The 16,655-nt window shown below is 46.9% G+C and overlaps 1 non-coding gene and 9 pseudogenes across 1 annotated transcript; all 10 read left to right on the top strand.

Moving 5' to 3' along the window:
* Positions 1 to 403: 403 nt before the first annotated feature.
* Positions 404 to 523, top strand: LOC141268662 (5S ribosomal RNA; annotated as a pseudogene).
* A 962-nt stretch (positions 524 to 1,485) lies between these two features.
* On the top strand, positions 1,486 to 1,604 carry LOC141267513 (5S ribosomal RNA; annotated as a pseudogene).
* Positions 1,605 to 3,286: 1,682 nt separating this feature from the next.
* LOC141266769 (5S ribosomal RNA) lies at positions 3,287 to 3,405 on the top strand. The gene has a single exon (XR_012320794.1). It is a non-coding gene; the product is annotated as a 5S ribosomal RNA (ribosomal RNA).
* Positions 3,406 to 4,029: 624 nt separating this feature from the next.
* Positions 4,030 to 4,149, top strand: LOC141268239 (5S ribosomal RNA; annotated as a pseudogene).
* A 931-nt stretch (positions 4,150 to 5,080) lies between these two features.
* On the top strand, positions 5,081 to 5,189 carry LOC141269476 (5S ribosomal RNA; annotated as a pseudogene).
* Positions 5,190 to 5,794: 605 nt separating this feature from the next.
* Positions 5,795 to 5,914, top strand: LOC141269624 (5S ribosomal RNA; annotated as a pseudogene).
* A 944-nt stretch (positions 5,915 to 6,858) lies between these two features.
* On the top strand, positions 6,859 to 6,977 carry LOC141269888 (5S ribosomal RNA; annotated as a pseudogene).
* Positions 6,978 to 7,598: 621 nt separating this feature from the next.
* On the top strand, positions 7,599 to 7,718 carry LOC141269060 (5S ribosomal RNA; annotated as a pseudogene).
* A 939-nt stretch (positions 7,719 to 8,657) lies between these two features.
* On the top strand, positions 8,658 to 8,776 carry LOC141268764 (5S ribosomal RNA; annotated as a pseudogene).
* A 621-nt stretch (positions 8,777 to 9,397) lies between these two features.
* LOC141269946 (5S ribosomal RNA) lies at positions 9,398 to 9,517 on the top strand (annotated as a pseudogene).
* Positions 9,518 to 16,655: the final 7,138 nt, after the last annotated feature.

The following is a 16,655-nucleotide window of genomic DNA, read 5'->3' as shown; positions in this document are numbered from 1 at the left end:
ACCAGCGTCTCCCGGGTGGCTGGAGGCAACCACCGGTAACCCCAAGCAGAAGACCTTTGCAGGCAACACGACCCTCCCCCCTGAAGAGCAGCTCAAAGTCACTGGCAACCATCTCACCCTCTTCCTTCATTCACCCCTGGACGTCTCGCTCCGCCCCCAAGTTACGGGTCCAGCTTGCTCTTTCTGTCACATTACCGCGATGAAGGGTTTAGCCTGCAGGAGACCCTGCGCCGAGCCATTTTTGAAGAAACCTGATGCGGCGGGTGAATCACTGCTAAACAAACCACACCTGTAGGGATGGCACAGCCTTTGCATGGACCCTTCGGAGCCCGCCCCATCACGGCCAGATTGCTCGCCATCAAGCGATTCTGAGAAAGGCTGGCCGGGCGATGGATCGAGCAGCGTCTACTGGCCATACCACCTTGGATACGCCCGATTTCGTCTGATCTCGGAAGCAAAGCAGGGCTGGGCTCAGACAGTATTTGAATGGGAGACCACCTGGGAACACCGGGTGCTGTAGACCATTTTGATGACGTTTTGCCCTACTGCCCAGCTCGGCTAGCATGGAACGGCGCCTTGCCGGACACCGACCTTAAGTACCTTAGATGATGGAAGCCCCAAGGCCTCTGAGTCAGTTGGCAGCTAAGTACGCTACCCCGCTGCCCTTCACGCAGGCCTGACACCGAGCTCCTTACCACGGCTAGGAGTGCTTATTGACTCCGCAGCTCGCCGTGTGGAAATGATGGCGTTAAAAGCACCCGGGGCCGTGAAGGGGCCGTGAAGGGGCCAGACTTTCAGCAGGTGCCCAGGGAAGGTTTTAGATGCCGGCCGACTAGCGAGGGCCAGCAGAAGTAACATGTTTCTCTGCAAAGAAGCTTGTGTAACCAAGCCAGACGACTGCCAAAGAGCTAACCTCAGTGCAAGGAAGGCAAGGAAGGTAAGGAAGGTGCGGAAGGAATTGGGGAGGGGTGGGTGATTCCTGCTAGGGCCCTGAAATCATAAAACAGGCAGGAGAGTCTGACGCATGGTGACGGAGCGGTTGAAGGGGCAGATAGGCGGTGTTGTCACGTGCGAGCACGTGTGCATGCTGGCTTGTGTGTGAGAGTGCGCTTCCTAGGTGTGGCGCGCTGCAGACAGTCAAGGGGATTGTTCCCTTTCATTAAAAGTTAATCCCCGGCTGCAGGCTATTAGAAAGCAACTAACCGAGCTCTACTCACCCTACCCAGGTCTACCGGTGAGTCTCGCCTCTGCTCCCGGCCTGTGGCATTGGCCGTGAAGCTGACGTTCCGTCGACAGCGCTGCAGCCGATCAGTGAGCTCAGCGGCTCTGAGTGGGGCGTTGTGTCTACAAGACCTTTTAAAGAAGCCAGCAAAAAAATTGAAGAGAAGGGAAAGCACAAAAGGACCTGGTCTTGCTGAGCACTGGAAAGGGCAGCCAGCAGCCAGACGTCAAAGTAGAAAAGCAGCAAGTGAGAGGCCTGTTTCAGGCTACGGCCACACCACACTGAACATGCCTGATTTTTTCTGATCTCAGAAGCTAAGCAGGGCTGGGCCTGGTTAGTACTTGGATGGGAGACCGCCTGGGAATACCAGGTGCTGTAGGCTTTTGCTTTTTCCTTCCTTCCACCAGCAGGGGGCACTCTCTTCTATGCCTTTATTCCATTCCCTTTCACAAGTGCACACATTCATTCTCTTTTCTTTTTTTTCATTTGCTTTCTCTCTTGCGCTATTTCATCTCTGTAAAATACCAGCATCCTTCTGATCACCGTGGGCCTCCAGCATTGTTGCTTCTTTACTTTTAATACTAGGCTCCTTTTCACCAGGACCAGCGTCTCCCGGGTGGCTGGAGGCAACCACCGGTAACCCCAAGCAGAAGACCTTTGCAGGCAACACGACCCTCCACTCTGAAGAGCAGCTCAAAGTCACGGGCAACCATCTCACCCTCTTCCTTCATTCACCCCTGGACGTCTTGCTCCACCCCCAAGTTACGGGTCCAGCTTGCTCTTTCTGTCACATTACCGCGATGAAGGGTTTAGCCTGCAGGAGACCCTGCGCTGAGACATTTTTGAAGACACCTGATGCGGCGGGTGAATCACTGCTAAACAAACCACACCTGTAGGGACGGCACAGCCTTTGCATGGACCCTTCGGAGCCCGCCCCGTCACGGCCAGATTGCTCGCCACAAAGCGATCCTGAGAAAGGCTGGCCGGGCGATGGATCGAGCAGCGTCTACTGGCCATACCACCTTGGATACGCCCAATTTCGTCTGATCTCAGAAACAAAGCAGGGCTGGGTTCAGACAGTACATGGATGGGAGACCTCCTGGGAACACCGGGTGCTGTAGACCATTTTGATGACGTTTTGCCCTCATGCCCAGCTCGGCTAGCATGGAACGGCGCCTTGTCGGACACCGACCTTAAGTAACTTAGATGATGGAAGCCCCAAGGCCTCTGAGCCAGTTGGCAGCTAAGTACGCTACCCCGCCGCCCTTCACGCAGGCCTGACACCGAGCTCCTTACCACGGCTAGGAGTGCTTATTGACTCCGCAGCTCGCCGTGTGGAAATGATGGCGTTAAAAGCACCCGGGGCCGTGAAGGGGCCAGGCTTTCAGCAGGTGCCCAGGGAAGGTTTTGGATGCCGGCCACCTAGCGAGGGCAAGCAGAAGAAACATGTTTCTCTGCAAAGAAGCTTGTGTAACCAAGCCAGACGGCTGCCAAAGAGCTAACCTCAGTGCAAGGAAGGCAAGATAGGTGCGAAGGAATTGGGGAGGGGGGGTGATTCCTGCTAGGGCCCTGAAATCATAAAACAGGCAGGAGAGTCTGACGCATGGTGACGGAGAGGTTGTAGGGGCAGATAGGGGGTGTTGTCACGTGCGAGCACGTGTGCATGCTGGCTTGTGTGTGAGAGTGCGTTTCCTAGGTGTGGCGCGCTGCAGACAGTCAAAGGGATTGTTCCCTTTCATTAAAAGTTAATCCCCGGCTGCAGGCTATTAGAAAGCAACTAACCGCGCTCTACTCACCCTACCCGGGTCTACCGGTGAGTCTCGCCTCTGCTCCCGGCCTGTGGCATTGGCCGTGAAGCTGACGTTCCGTCGACAGCGCTGCAGCCGATCAGTGAGCTCAGCGGCTCTGAGTGGGGCGTTGTGTCTACAAGACCTTTTAAGGAAGCCAGCAAAAAAATTGAAGAGAAGGGAAAGCACAAAAGGACCTGGTCTTGCTGAGCACTGGAAAGGGCAGCCGGCAGCCACACGTCTAAGTAGAAAAGCAGCAAGTGAGAGGCTTGTTTCTATTTATGGCCACACCACCCTGAACACGCCCGATCTCATCTGATCTCGGAAGCTAAGCAGGGTTGGGCCTGGATAATACTTGGATGGGAGACTGCCTGGGAATACCAGGTGCTGTAGGCTTTTGCTTCTTCTTACTTCCTTCGACCAGCAGGGGGCACTCTCTTCTATGCCTTTTTTCCATTCCCTTTCACAAGTGCACACATTCATTCTCTTTTCTTTTTTTCATTTGCTTTCTCTCTTGCGCTATTTCATCTCTGCAAAATACCAGCATCCTTCTGATCACCGTGGGCCTCCAGCATTGTTGCTTCTTTACTTTTAATACTAGGCTCCTTTTCACCAGGACCAGCGTCTCCCGCATGGCTTGAGGCAACCACCGGTAACCCCAAGCAGAAGACCTTTGCAGGCAGCACGACCCTCCCCCCTGAAGAGCAGCTCAAAGTCACTGGCAACCATCTCACCCTCTTCCTTCATTCACCCCTGGACGTCTCGCTCCGCCCCCAAGTTACGGGTCCAGCTGGCTCTTTCTGTCACATTACCGCGATGAAGGGTTTAGCCTGCAGGAGACCCTGCGCCGAGACATTTTTGAAGACACCTGATGCGGAGGGTGAATCACTGCTAAACAAACCACACCTGTAGGGACAGCACAGCCTTTGCATGGACCCTTCAGAGCCCGCCCCATCATGGCCAGATTGCTCGCCACCAAGCGATCCTGAGAAAGGCTGGCCGGGCGATGGATCGAGCAGTGTCTACTGGCCATACCACCTTGGATACGCCTGATCTCGTCTGATCTCGGAAGCAAATCAGGGCTGGGCTCGGACAGTACTTGGATGGGATACCTCCTGGGAACACTAGGTGCTGTAGACCATTTTGATGACGTTTTGCCCTACTGCCCAGCTCGGCTAGCATGGAACGGCGCCTTGACGGACACCGACCTTAAGTAACTTAGATGATTGAAGCCCAAAGGCCTCTGAGCCAGTTGGCAGCTAAGTACGCTACCCCGCCGCCTTCACGCAGGCCTGACACCGAGCTCCTTGCCACGGCTAGGAGTGCTTATTGACTCCGCAGCTCGCCGTGTGGAAATGATGGCGTTAAAAGCACCCAGGGCTGTGAAGGGGCCAGGCTTTCAGCAGGTGCCCAGGGAAGGTTTTGGATGCCGGCCGCCTAGCGAGGGCCAGCAGAAGTAACAAGTTTCTCTGCAAAGAAGCTTGTGTAACCAAGCCAGACGGCTGACAAAGAGCTAACCTCAGGGCAAGGAAGGAATTGGGGAGGGGGGGGGTGATTCCTGCTAGGGCCCTGAAATCATAAAACAGGCAGGAGAGTCTGACGCATGGTGACGGAGAGGTTGTAGGGGCAGATAGGGGGTGTTGTCACGTGCGAGCACGTGTGCATGCTGGCTTGTGTGTGAGAGTGCGCTTCCTAGGTGTGGCGCGCTGCAGACAGTCAAAGGGATTGTTCCCTTTCATTAAAAGTTAATCCCCGGCTGCAGGCTATTAGAAAGCAACTAACCGTGCTCTACTCACCCTACCCGGGTCTACCGGTGAGTCTGGCCTCTGCTCCCGGCCTGTGGCATTGGCCGTGAAGCTGACGTTCCGTCGACAGCGCTGCAGCCGATCAGTGAGCTCAGCGGCTCTGAGTGGGGCCTTCTGTCTACAAGACCTTTTAAGGAAGCCAGCAAAAAAATTGAAGAGAAGGGAAAGCACAAAAGGACCTGGTCTTGCTGAGCACTGGAAAGGGCAGCCGGCAGCCGGCAGCCAGACGTCAAAGTAGAAAAGCAGCAAGTGAGAGGCTTGTCTCCGCCTACGGCCACACCACCCTGAGCACGTCTGATCTCGGAAGCTAAGCAGGGTCGGGCCTGGTTAGTACTTGGATAGGAAACCGCCTGGGAATACCAGGTGCTGTAGGCTTTTGCTTTTTCCTTCCTTCCACCAGCAGGGGGCATTCTCTTCTATGCCTTTTTTCCATTCCCTTTCGCAAGTGCACACATTCATTCTCTTTCTTTTTTTCATTTGCTTTCTCTCTTGCGCTATTTCATCTCTGCAAAATACCAGCATCCTTCTGATCACCGTGGGCCTCCAGCATTGTTGCTTCTTTACTTTTAATACTAGGACCAGCGTCTCCCGCGTGGCTGGAGGCAACCACCGGTAACCCCAAGCAGAAGACCTTTGCAGGCAACACGACCCTCCCCCCTGAAGAGCAGCTCAAAGTCACTGGCAACCATCTCACCCTCTTCCTTCATTCACCCCTGGACGTCTCGCTCCGCCCCCAAGTTACGGGTTCAGCTTGCTCTTTCTGTCACATTACCGCGATGAAGGGTTTAGCCTGCAGGAGACCCTGCGCCGAGACATTTTTGAAGACACCTGATGCGGCGGGTGAATCACTGCTAAACAAACCACACCTGTAGGGACGGCACAGCCTTTGCATGGACCCTTCGGAGCCCGCCCTGTCACGGCCAGATTGCTCGCAACCAAGCGATCCTGAGAAAGGCTGGCCGGGCGATGGATCGACCAAGGTCTACTGGCCATACCACCTTGGATAAGCCCGATGTCATCTGATCTCGGAAGCAAAGCAGGGCTGGGTTCAGACAGTACTTGGATGGGAGACCTCCTGGGAACACCGGGTGCTGTAGACCATTTTCATAACGTTTTGCCCTACTGCCCAGCTCGGCTATCATGGAACGGCGCCTTACCGGACACCGACCTTAAGTAACTTAGATGATGGAAGCCCCAAGGCCTCTGAGCCAGTTGGCAGCTAAGTACGCTACCCCAACGTCTTCACGCAGGCCTGACACCGAGCTCCTTGTCACGGCTAGGAGTGCTTATTGACTCTGCAGCTCGCCGTGTGGAAATGATGGCGTTAAAAGCACCTGGGGCCGTGAAGGGGCCAGGCTTTCAGCAGGTGACCAGGGAAGGTTTTGGATGCCGGCCGCCTAGCGAGGGCCAGCAGAAGTAACATGTATCTCTGCAAAGAAGCTTGTGTAACCAAGCCAGACGGCTACCAAAGAGCTAACGTCAGTGCAAGGAAGGCAAGGAAGGTGCGGAAGGAATTGGGGAGGGGGAGTGGGTGATTCCTGATAGGGCCCTGAAATCATAAAACAGGCAGGAGAGTTTGATGCATGGTGACGGAGAGGTTGAAGGGGCAGATAGGGGGTGTTGTCACGTGCGAGCACGTGTGCATGCTGGCTTGTGTGTGAGAGTGCGCTTCCTAGGTGTGGCGCGCTGCAGACAGTCAAAGGGATTGTTCCCTTTCATTAAAAGTTAATCCCCGGCTGCAGCCTATTAGAAAGCAACTAACCGCGCTCTACTCACCCTACCCGGGTCTACCGGTGAGTCTCGCCTCTGCTCCCGGCCTGTGGCATTGGCCGTGAAGCTGACGTTCCGTTGACAGCGCTGCAGCCGATCAGTGAGCTCAGCGGCTCTGAGTGGGGCGTTGTGTCTACAAGACCTTTCAAGGAAGCCAGCAAGAAAATTGAAGAGAAGGGAAAGCACAAAAGGACCTGGTCTTGCTGAGCACTGGAAAGGGCAGCCGGCAGCCAGACGTCAAAGTAGAAAAGCAGCAAGTGAGAGGCTAGCTTTTCCCTACGGCCACACCACCCTGAACATGCCCAATCTCGTCTGATCTCAAAAGCTAAGCAGCGTTGGGCCTTGTTAGTAGTTGGATGGGAGACCACCTGGAAATACCAGGTGCTGTAGGCTTTTGCTTTTTTCTTCCTTCCACCAGCAGGGGGCACTCTCTTCTATGCCTTTTTTCCATTCCCTTTCACAAGTGCACACATTCATTCTCTTTTCTTTTTTTCATTTTCTTTCTCTCTTGCGCTATTTCATCTCTGCAAAACACCAGCATCCTTCTGATCACCATGGGCCTCCAGCATTGTTGCTTCTTTACTTTTAATACTAGGCTCCTTTTCACCAGGACCAGTGTCTCCCGCGTGGCTGGAGGCAACCACCGGTAACCCCAAGCAGAAGACCCTTGAAGGCAACACGACCCTCCCCCCTGAAGAGCAGCTCAAAGTCACTGGCAACCATCTCACCCTCTTCCTTCATTCACCCCTGGACGTCTCGCTCCGCCCCCAAGTTACGGGTCCAGCTTGCTCTTTCTGTCACATTACCGCGATGAAGGGTTTAGCCTGCAGGAGACCCTGCGCCGAGACATTTTTGAAGACACCTGATTCGGCGGGTGAATCACTGCTAAACAAACCACACCTGTAGGGACGGCACAGCCTTTGCATGGACCCTTCGGAGCAAGCCCCGTCACGGCCAGATTGCTCGCCACCAAGCGATCCTGAGAAAGGCTGGCCGGGCGATGGATCAAGCAGTGTCTACTGGCCATACCACCTTGGATACGCACGATCTCGTCTGATTTCGGAAGCAAAGCAGGGCTGGGCTCAGACAGTACTTGGATGGGAGACCTCCTGGGAACACCGGGTGTTGTAGACCATTTTGATGACGTTTTGCCCTACTGCCCAGCTCGGCTAGCATGGAACGGCGCCTTGCCGGACACCGACCTTAAGTAACTTAGATGATGGAAGCCCCAAGGCCTCTGAGCCAGTTGGCAGGTAAAGTACGCTACCCCGCCGCCTTCACTCAGGCCTGACACCGAGCTCCTTGCCACGGCTAGGAGTGCTTATTGACTCCGCAGCTCGCCGTGTGGAAATGATGGCGTTAAAAGCACCCGGGGCCGTGAAGGGGCCAGGCTTTCAGCAGTGCACAGGGAAGGTTTTGGATGCCGGCCGCCTAGCGAGGGCCAGCAGAAGTAACATGTTTCTCTGCAAAGAAGCTTGTGTAACCAAGCCAGACGGCTGACAAAGAGCTAACCTCAGTGCTAGTAAGGCAAGGAAGGTGCGGAAGGAATTGGGGGGGGGGGTGATTCCTGCTAGGGCCCTGAAATCATAAAACAGGCAGGAGATTCTGACGCATGGTGACGGAGAGGTTGTAGAGGCAGATAGGGGGTGTTGTCACGTGCGAGCACGTGTGCATGCTGGCTTGTGTGTGAGAGTGCGCTTCCTAGGTGTGGCGCGCTGCAGACAGTCAAAGGGATTGTTCCCTTTCATTAAAAGTTAATCCCCGGCTGCAGGCTATTAGAAAGCAACTAACCGCGCTCTACTCACCCTACCCGGGTCTACCTGTGAGTATCGCCTCTGCTCCCGGCCTGTGGCATTGGCCTTGAAGCTGACGTTCCGTCGACAGCGCTGCAGCCGATCAGTGAGCTCAGCGGCTCTGAGTGGGGTGTTGTGTCTACAAGACCTTTTAAGGAAGCCAGCAAAAAAATTGAAGAGAAGGGAAAGCACAAAAGGACCTGGTCTTGCTGAGCACTGGAAAGGGCAGCCGGCAGCCAGACGTCAAAGTAGAAAAGCAGCAAGTGAGAGGCTTATCTCTGCCTACGGCCACACCACCCTGAACATACCCGACCTTGTCTGATCTCGGAAGCTAAGCAGGGTAAGGCCTTGTTAGTACTTGGATGGGAGACCGACTGGGAATACCAGGTGCTCTAGGCTTTTGCTTTTTCCTTCCTTCCACCAGCAGGGGGCACTCTCTTCTATGCCTTTTTTCCATTCCCTTTCACAAGTGCACACATTCATTCTCTTTTCTTTTTTTCATTTGCTTTCTCTCTTGCGCTATTTCATCTCTGCAAAATACCAGCATCCTTCTGATCACCGTGGGCCTCCAGCATTGTTGCTTCTTTACTTTTAATACTAGGCTCCTTTTCACCAGGACCAGCGTCTCCCGCATGGCTGGAGGCAACCACCGGTAACCCCAAGCAGAAGACCTTTGCAGGCAACACGACCCTCCCCTCTGAAGAGCAGCTCAAAGTCACTGGCAACCATCTCACCCTCTTCCTTCATTCACCCCTGGACGTCTCGCTCCGCCCCCAAGTTACGGGTCCAGCTTGCTCTTTCTGTCACATTACCGCGATGAAGGGTTTAGCCTGCAGGAGACCCTGCGCCGAGACATTTTTGAAGACACCTGATGCGGCGGGTAAATCACTACTAAACAAACCACACCTGTAGGGACGGAACAGCCTTAGCATGGACCCTTCGGAGCCCGCCCCGTCACGGCCAGATTGCTTGCCATCAAGCGATCCTGAGAAAGGCTGGCCGGGCGATGGATCGAGCAAAGTCTATTGGCCATGCCACTTTGGATACGCCCAATTTCTTCTGATTTCGGAAGCAAAGCAGGGCTGGGCTCGGACAGTACTTAGATGGGAGACCTCCTGGGAACACCGGGTGCTGTAGACCATTTTGATGACGTTTTGCCCTACTGCCCATCTCGGCTAGCATGGAAAGATGCCTTGCCGGACACCGACTTTAAGTAACTTAGATGATGGAAGCCCCAAGGCCTCTGAGCCAGTTGGCCGCTAAGTATGCTACCCCGCCGCCCTTCACGCAGACCTGACACCGAGCTCCTTGCCACGGCTAGGAGTGCTTATTGACTCCGCAGCTCGCCGTGTGGAAATGATGGTGTTAAAAGCACCTGGGGCCGTGAAGGGGCCAGGCTTTCAGAAGGTGCCCAGGGAAGGTTTTGGATGCCGGCCGCCTAGCGAGGGCCAGCAGAAGTAACATGTTTCTCTGCAAAGAACCTTGTGTAACCAAGCCAGACGGCTGACAAAGAGCTAACCTCAGTGCAAGGAAGGCAAGGAAGGTGCGGAAGGAATTGTGGAGGGGGGGGTTGATTCCTGCTAGGGCCCTGAAATCATAAAACAGGCAGGAGAGTCTGATGCATGGTGACGGAGAGGTTGTAGGGGCAGATAGGGGGTGTTGTCACGTGCGAGCACGTGTGCATGCTGTCTTGTGTGTGATAGTGCGCTTCCTAGGTGTGGCGCGCTGCAGACAGTCAAAGGGATTGTTCCCTTTCATTAAAAATTAATCCCCGGCTGCAGGCTATTAGAAAGCAACTAACCGCGCTCTACTCACCCTACCTGGGTCTACCGGTGAGTCTCGCCTCTGCTCCCGGCCTGTGGCATTGGCCGTGAAGCTGACGTTCCGTCGACAGCGCTGCAGCCGATCAGTTAGCTCAGTGTCTCTGAGTGGGGCGTTGTGTCTACAAGACCTTTTAAGGAAGCCAGCAAAAAAATTGAAGAGAAGGGAAAGCACAAAAGGATCTGGTCTTGCTGAGCACTGGAAAGGGCAGCCGGCAGCCACACGTCAAAGTAGAAAAGCAGCAAGTGAGAGGCTTGTCTCTGCCTACGGCCACACCACCCTTAACATGCCCGATCACATCTGATCTCAGAAGCTAAGCAGGGTCAGGCCTGGATAGTACTTAGATGGGAGACTGTAAAATAATACTCTTCCTGTATTTTTTTTTTTCTACTAAGGTCTTCTCAAAGTATCAATATCACGATATTCTTATAAAAAAATGTATCTATTTATTCTTGGATTGTCCATTAAAAAGAATCAGATTGCAGCAGGTACATACAATAATTAGTTATAAAGTAATTGTCCATTTGTCCATAATTAGCTTAATTGTTGAGATTCACCCATCTTTCCTTGGATCCTGGCTGGTAAATCATGTCTTTGTCCAGCATGTGTCCAGGCCTACATGTCATCTGCTTCTCAGCATGAAGATTCTGTGTCTTGTGGGGTGGGCAGAGCAAGAGAGCCCGCCCTTTCTGTACCATGGGCTTTTATAGCCAGTCGTATGGACACCTGTTCTACATATGGTAGTGAACCAAACATACACACACAAATAGCGCATGTCAACTAGACACGATGGCTGAGGCATAGAACTCAGAAAAATGATTATCGATTAACATTCCAAATGAATTTCCATAATTAACCATTTAACATTTCCCCCTTTTTTGAGAATATAAGGACTTTAACTGAAAGATCTCAAAAGAAGATACATTCATCAATCATTTTTTCTTTCCTTCTTCCTTGGCAATATCATTAAATTTCCATAATAATAATAATAGTAATAATAGTATCAATATCGGATTATTGTTATATAATGATGTGAATTCATGTTATGGTATGCCGTGACTAATATTCATTTAATATGTATAATTATACTTCCCTATATCTAAATTGAAGCAATCGCGGGTTCAATCGTCATCATCTGATATCATCGGGTCGTCGTCTCGTCTTCTTCTTGGTTCTTTTATAACACAGTCTTTAGATGAAAACTCCTTTGAAATAAATTACAGCATGTAGATATTGTACAGTCCATAATTGTGTTCATTATTGTTCAGTCCATAAACTGTACTGTTTATTAGAAAGATCATGTTTGTCAGTTGATAAGAAAACAAAGTCCATGGATGAAATATAGCTTTAATATCTGTGCAGTGTCACCTGGACTTACGTTGGATCGTCTTTGGAATCTTCCGTGTGTCCGCACTGGTCTCGTGTCACTTTTGGAACAGATGTGACGTCTTTGGTCAGTAAAGCAAGGGTTAACTTGACACTTCCCTGCTTTATATAGCACCATAACCAGTACTCAGTCCTTTATATACAGGACACATATGCCAGGTATTACCTGTTCACCAGCTTTCATTGAAGCGTTGCAGGTGATAAGAAACCACTGGAACGTGATGAAACTTTAACACAACACAGTACATATAGGATCATCGTCCTCTGCCGTCCTGGTGATCAGTGGTGTGAATTGTATTGTATGTAATGGACACAGTCTATTATAACACTCAGCATTCACACCTGTTACCTTCTGAGACGTCCGGATATCAGTTGCTTCTTCTTGTAACTTTTGAGAATCTCTTTGATTTATAAAAATTAAAAGTCTTTATTAAGATAGAATTCATAATTGCGATGTCTTGATTGAAGTCTTCATTCCCTAATCTGATACCAAATCTGGCAGTTTTTCCTAACCTATAATATCACAGCGTACCATAGCAATCAGTAATATCCATCTAATTATTATCAAAATATTAAAATAAATTATGCTTGGAATAATAAACTATAATAGATAATAATTCATTATCAATCAAGTTCTCCATATGATAGAACATTTTTATGTCATAGGTGTAATTACCTTTTCCAACCCATAGGTGTCAGTGTATTTTGAAAAAACAAGTTTTTATATCTTTATTAAACCAATAATATCAAAGAATGTATAGTCCTGAACCAAAATGAATAAATATATGAATGTATGAATGAATGAATGAATGAATAAATGAATGAATGAATTGTTGTGTTTACTCAGAAAATGTAAACATTTTTTTCCTTAGCAATATATATTTAATGAAGCAATACTCTTGTATTAGACATTACTTTATTAAAAATTAATGTGTTTTCTCAATTGAGATATTGAACTGAAATAAAATCAAATGAGAATTAAAAAATGAAAAAATAGAAAAATAAGAAGTATAAAGTAAGAATAAAATTTTAAAAATGGAAAATAAAATTAAGAGTAAAAATAAGAATAAAAATAAAAATAAGGCCTTTAAATTTTAATGACAAATGCAGAGTAATTATATTCTCCATAAAAAATACCCTTATAGCTCCATTATCTGGATGATTTCATATTTGTCATAACCTTGTACCACCAAAAAATATTAAATTATGCAACTTTGCATGTAATACCCTTTTTAATTACACCATAGGACCTTATTATTATTTCTTCTTTATTAAAATGTGTGGAAAATAAGTATTGATCAAAAGTGATTATGTAATCAGGATCAAAAACACATTTTTCCCCTTAATACCAAAAATATTATTTTATAAAATTTATGTATATATCAGAACCAAATTAAAAATAATTATTCTTCTAGAAATATTGTGCATAAATTTCATATCGATGAGTAGCATAGATTTGACTAAAGAGAGGTGTGTACCTATTTAGGTAACCATTAAAAATAATATTATAGTTATTCAAGAATATTATCATGTGGAAAATTATTCTAAATTTAAATTTGATTTGTAAACCATTTTGATGTGTGGTTGCCCTTATCCACTATTAGTTAAATCAAGAAATAATAATTATTAAAGAAATATAGAAATATATATATGTAGATAATACCTAATTATGTATTATAATTTCCTCAGAATTAAATATATTTTTGTACCTTCACATAAAGAAACATTTTTTTTTTTTCAAACATACAAACATATGAGGCCTCTGTCACATCAATCACACTTAGCAGCTGCTGATTTACTCATCTGTCACCTTCACTCTGACATTCACAGATCTGTTCAACTCAAACATTCCACATATGAAGTTTTAGATATACAGTACAGACCAAAAGTTTGGACACACCTTCTCATTTAAAGATTTTTCTGTATTTTCATGACTATGAAAAGTGTACATTCACACTGAAGGCTTCAAAACTATGAATTAACACATGTGGAATTATATACTTAACAAAAAAAGTGTGAAGCAACTGTAAATATGTCTTCTATTCTAGGTTCTTCAAAGTAGCCACCTTTTGCATTGATGACTGCTTTGCACACTCTTGGCATTCTCTTGATGAGCTTCAAGAGGTAGTCACCGGAAATGGTTTTCACTTCACAGGTGTGCCCTGTCAGGTTTAATAAGTGGGATTTCTTGCCTTATAAATGGGGTTGGGACCTTCAATTGTGTTGTGCAGAAGTCTGGTGGATACACAGCTGATAGTCCTACTGAATAGACTGTTAGAATTTGTATCATGGCTAGAAAAAATCAGCTAAGTAAAGAAAATCGAGTGGCCATCATTACTTTAAGAAATTAAGGTCAGTCAATCTGAAAAATTGGGCAAACTTTGAAAGTGTCCCCAAGTGCAGTTGCAAAAACCATCAAGCGCTACAAAGAAACTGTCTCACATGAGGACCGCCCCAGGAAAGGAAGACCAAGAGTCTCCTCTGCTTCTGAGGATAAGTTTATCCGAGTCACCAGCCTCAGAAATCGCAGGTTAACAGCAGCTCAGATTAGAGACCAGGTCAATGCCACACAGAGTTCTAGCAGCAGACATATCTCTTCAACTACTGTTAAGAGGAGACTTTGTGCAGCAGGCCTTCATGGTAAAACAGCTGCTAGGAAACCACTGCTAAGGACAGGCAACAAGCAGAAGAGACTTGTTTGGGCTAAAGAACACAAGGAATGGACATTAGACCAGTAGAAATCTGTGCTTTGGTCTGATGAGTCCAAATTTGAGATCTTTGGTTTCAACCACCGTGTCTTTGTGCGACGCAGAAAAGGTGAACGGATGGACTCTACATGCCTGGTTCCCATCGTGAAGTATGGAGGAGGAGGTGTGATGGTGTTGGGGTGCTTTGATGGTGACACTGTTGGGGATTTAATCAAAATTGAAGGCATACTGAACCAGCATGGCTACCACAGCATCTTGCAGCGGCATGCTATTCCATCCTGTTTGCGTTTAGTTGGACCATCATTTATTTTTCAACAGGACAATGACCCCAAATACACCTCCAGGCTGTGTAAGGGCTATTTGACCAAGAAGGAGAGTGATGGGGTGCTAGGCCAGATGACCTGGCCTCCACAGTCACCAGACCTCAACCCAATCGAGATGGTTTGGGGTGAGCTGGACCGCAGAGTGAAGGCAAAAGGGCCAACAAGTGCTTAGCATCTCTGGGAACTCCTTCAAGATTGACGGAAGACCATTTCCGGTGACTACCTCTTGAAGCTCATCAAGAGAATGACAAGAGTGTGCAAAGCAGTCATCAAAGCAAAAGGTGGCTACTTTGAAGAACCTAGAATATAAGACATATTTTCAGTTGTTTCACACTTTTTTGTTAAGTATATAATTCCACATGTGTTAATTCATAGTTTTGATGCCCTCAGTGTGAATGTACAATTTTCATAGTCAAGAAAATACAGAAAAATCTTTAAATGAGAATGTGTGTCTAAACTTTTGGTCTGTACTGTATATATATATATTTAACCCAAAATTGTTGTATCCCAATTTATTAATGCGCATTGCCATATCAAATGAATATCTTTATATTTCTTTGAATATTCCCCAAGTACATATTATATAATATGAGAGTAAGTCACTGGAATTTCAGACACTTGAAAAAACTCTTGTCTTAGATTCTTTTTTCACTGGCTGCCCGGTCTTAAGTTACATCAGTTGAAAATAGAATGAATGGGATCCTATACTATTAGCTCAAAGTTCAAAGGCCGCAGCTGTCACACGTCATGCTGTAAAGCTACTTTAATTTGCACGAACACTTCATGCACAGAAAATATTAGCAACACAAAAGAATTAATAAGTATTACATATATATTATAGTTCAACTAGATATACTGTTATTATTTTAAAATGTTATACACATAAAATCATGCATTTTTTTCACTTCCTGTGTGAATAAAGAAATAAGTCCATTTTAGAGTTCTTTGATCAAATCCTGCTTTGGAATGAAAACTCTAAGGAAATATAAGAAAATAAAATTAAATTTCAAATTCATACAGAAACAGAATTATTTAAATATCTTATACATATTTTGGTTGGTTCTAATGTAATTCAAAATATTGCTACTTAAATTTATATATATGAAGTTCTAATTTATTAATTAATATATATATATATTTTATAAACGTATATATAAATACAATTATACGCAATCTCTACTTAGACAAGTGTATATATATATATATATGAACTATTAGAAACTATGTAACTACAATTTTACTGTATAAGATTATAAATAAATATTGAGACATTGAATTACATTTTGATACAACATTATAATTACAGTTTTTCCTTAGCCACTCCCTAAACCAAATCTTCTGTCTCTCTCAAATATCTCCAGGAACGCCCTATTTAGGAAAGACATTTTTCTATCCTTCAAAACCTCAGAGAACTGCCTGTTCTTCTGTCCACATTCCATGACGTCACTGTGAGTTGGTCGTCTCACCTGTCTCTGTCCATCAGTTTCAGCCATTTTCCTTTTTAGAGAATCACAGTTCTGACTGAGAATTAACTCATTCTGTGGAGAGATGGATCTTTGCACTGGCTGATATGGCTTATAACATATATGAAATCTTCTGCGTATTTGATAGAGTTCACTATGGGGATGACTCAGTCTAGGAGAGTTTGATATTGGCTTTTGGTAAGATTTTACCTTTCCTGGTTTTATAAATTTAGCTTGATTTATTTTCTTTTCACGATTCTCATGTTTTCTAACAAAATCCAGCATCTGCGCACATTCAAATAATGAATTTTTTTGTGATGCCATAACTTGGGAAACTGAATTTAGGAATTTGAATTTTTGTACAAAAGTTGTTATCATATGTTGTACTTTTCCATTTTTGATGAGAGCTTTGTACAACCGTTCAAATATGGACATGAATGTATATGTACATTCCTTCCTACCAATCCTTAGTTTCTGCAGATCTTCTATGTTGGGAAAATCCTTTGTGACACAATAAATCAAATATCTTAATCTGTCCGAATCATTTTCCCATCCATTAGGAGAGTCATTTTCACAG

The sequence above is a fragment of the Phyllobates terribilis genome, unplaced genomic scaffold (assembly GCF_046119375.1).
Source record: "Phyllobates terribilis strain yellow unplaced genomic scaffold, ASM4611937v1 Scaffold_4__5_contigs__length_816908805, whole genome shotgun sequence".
In the NCBI taxonomy this organism is placed as follows: Eukaryota; Metazoa; Chordata; class Amphibia; order Anura; family Dendrobatidae; genus Phyllobates; species Phyllobates terribilis.
The sequence above is the reverse complement of the archived record's forward strand: the minus strand, read 5'-3'. Positions and strand labels throughout refer to the sequence as shown.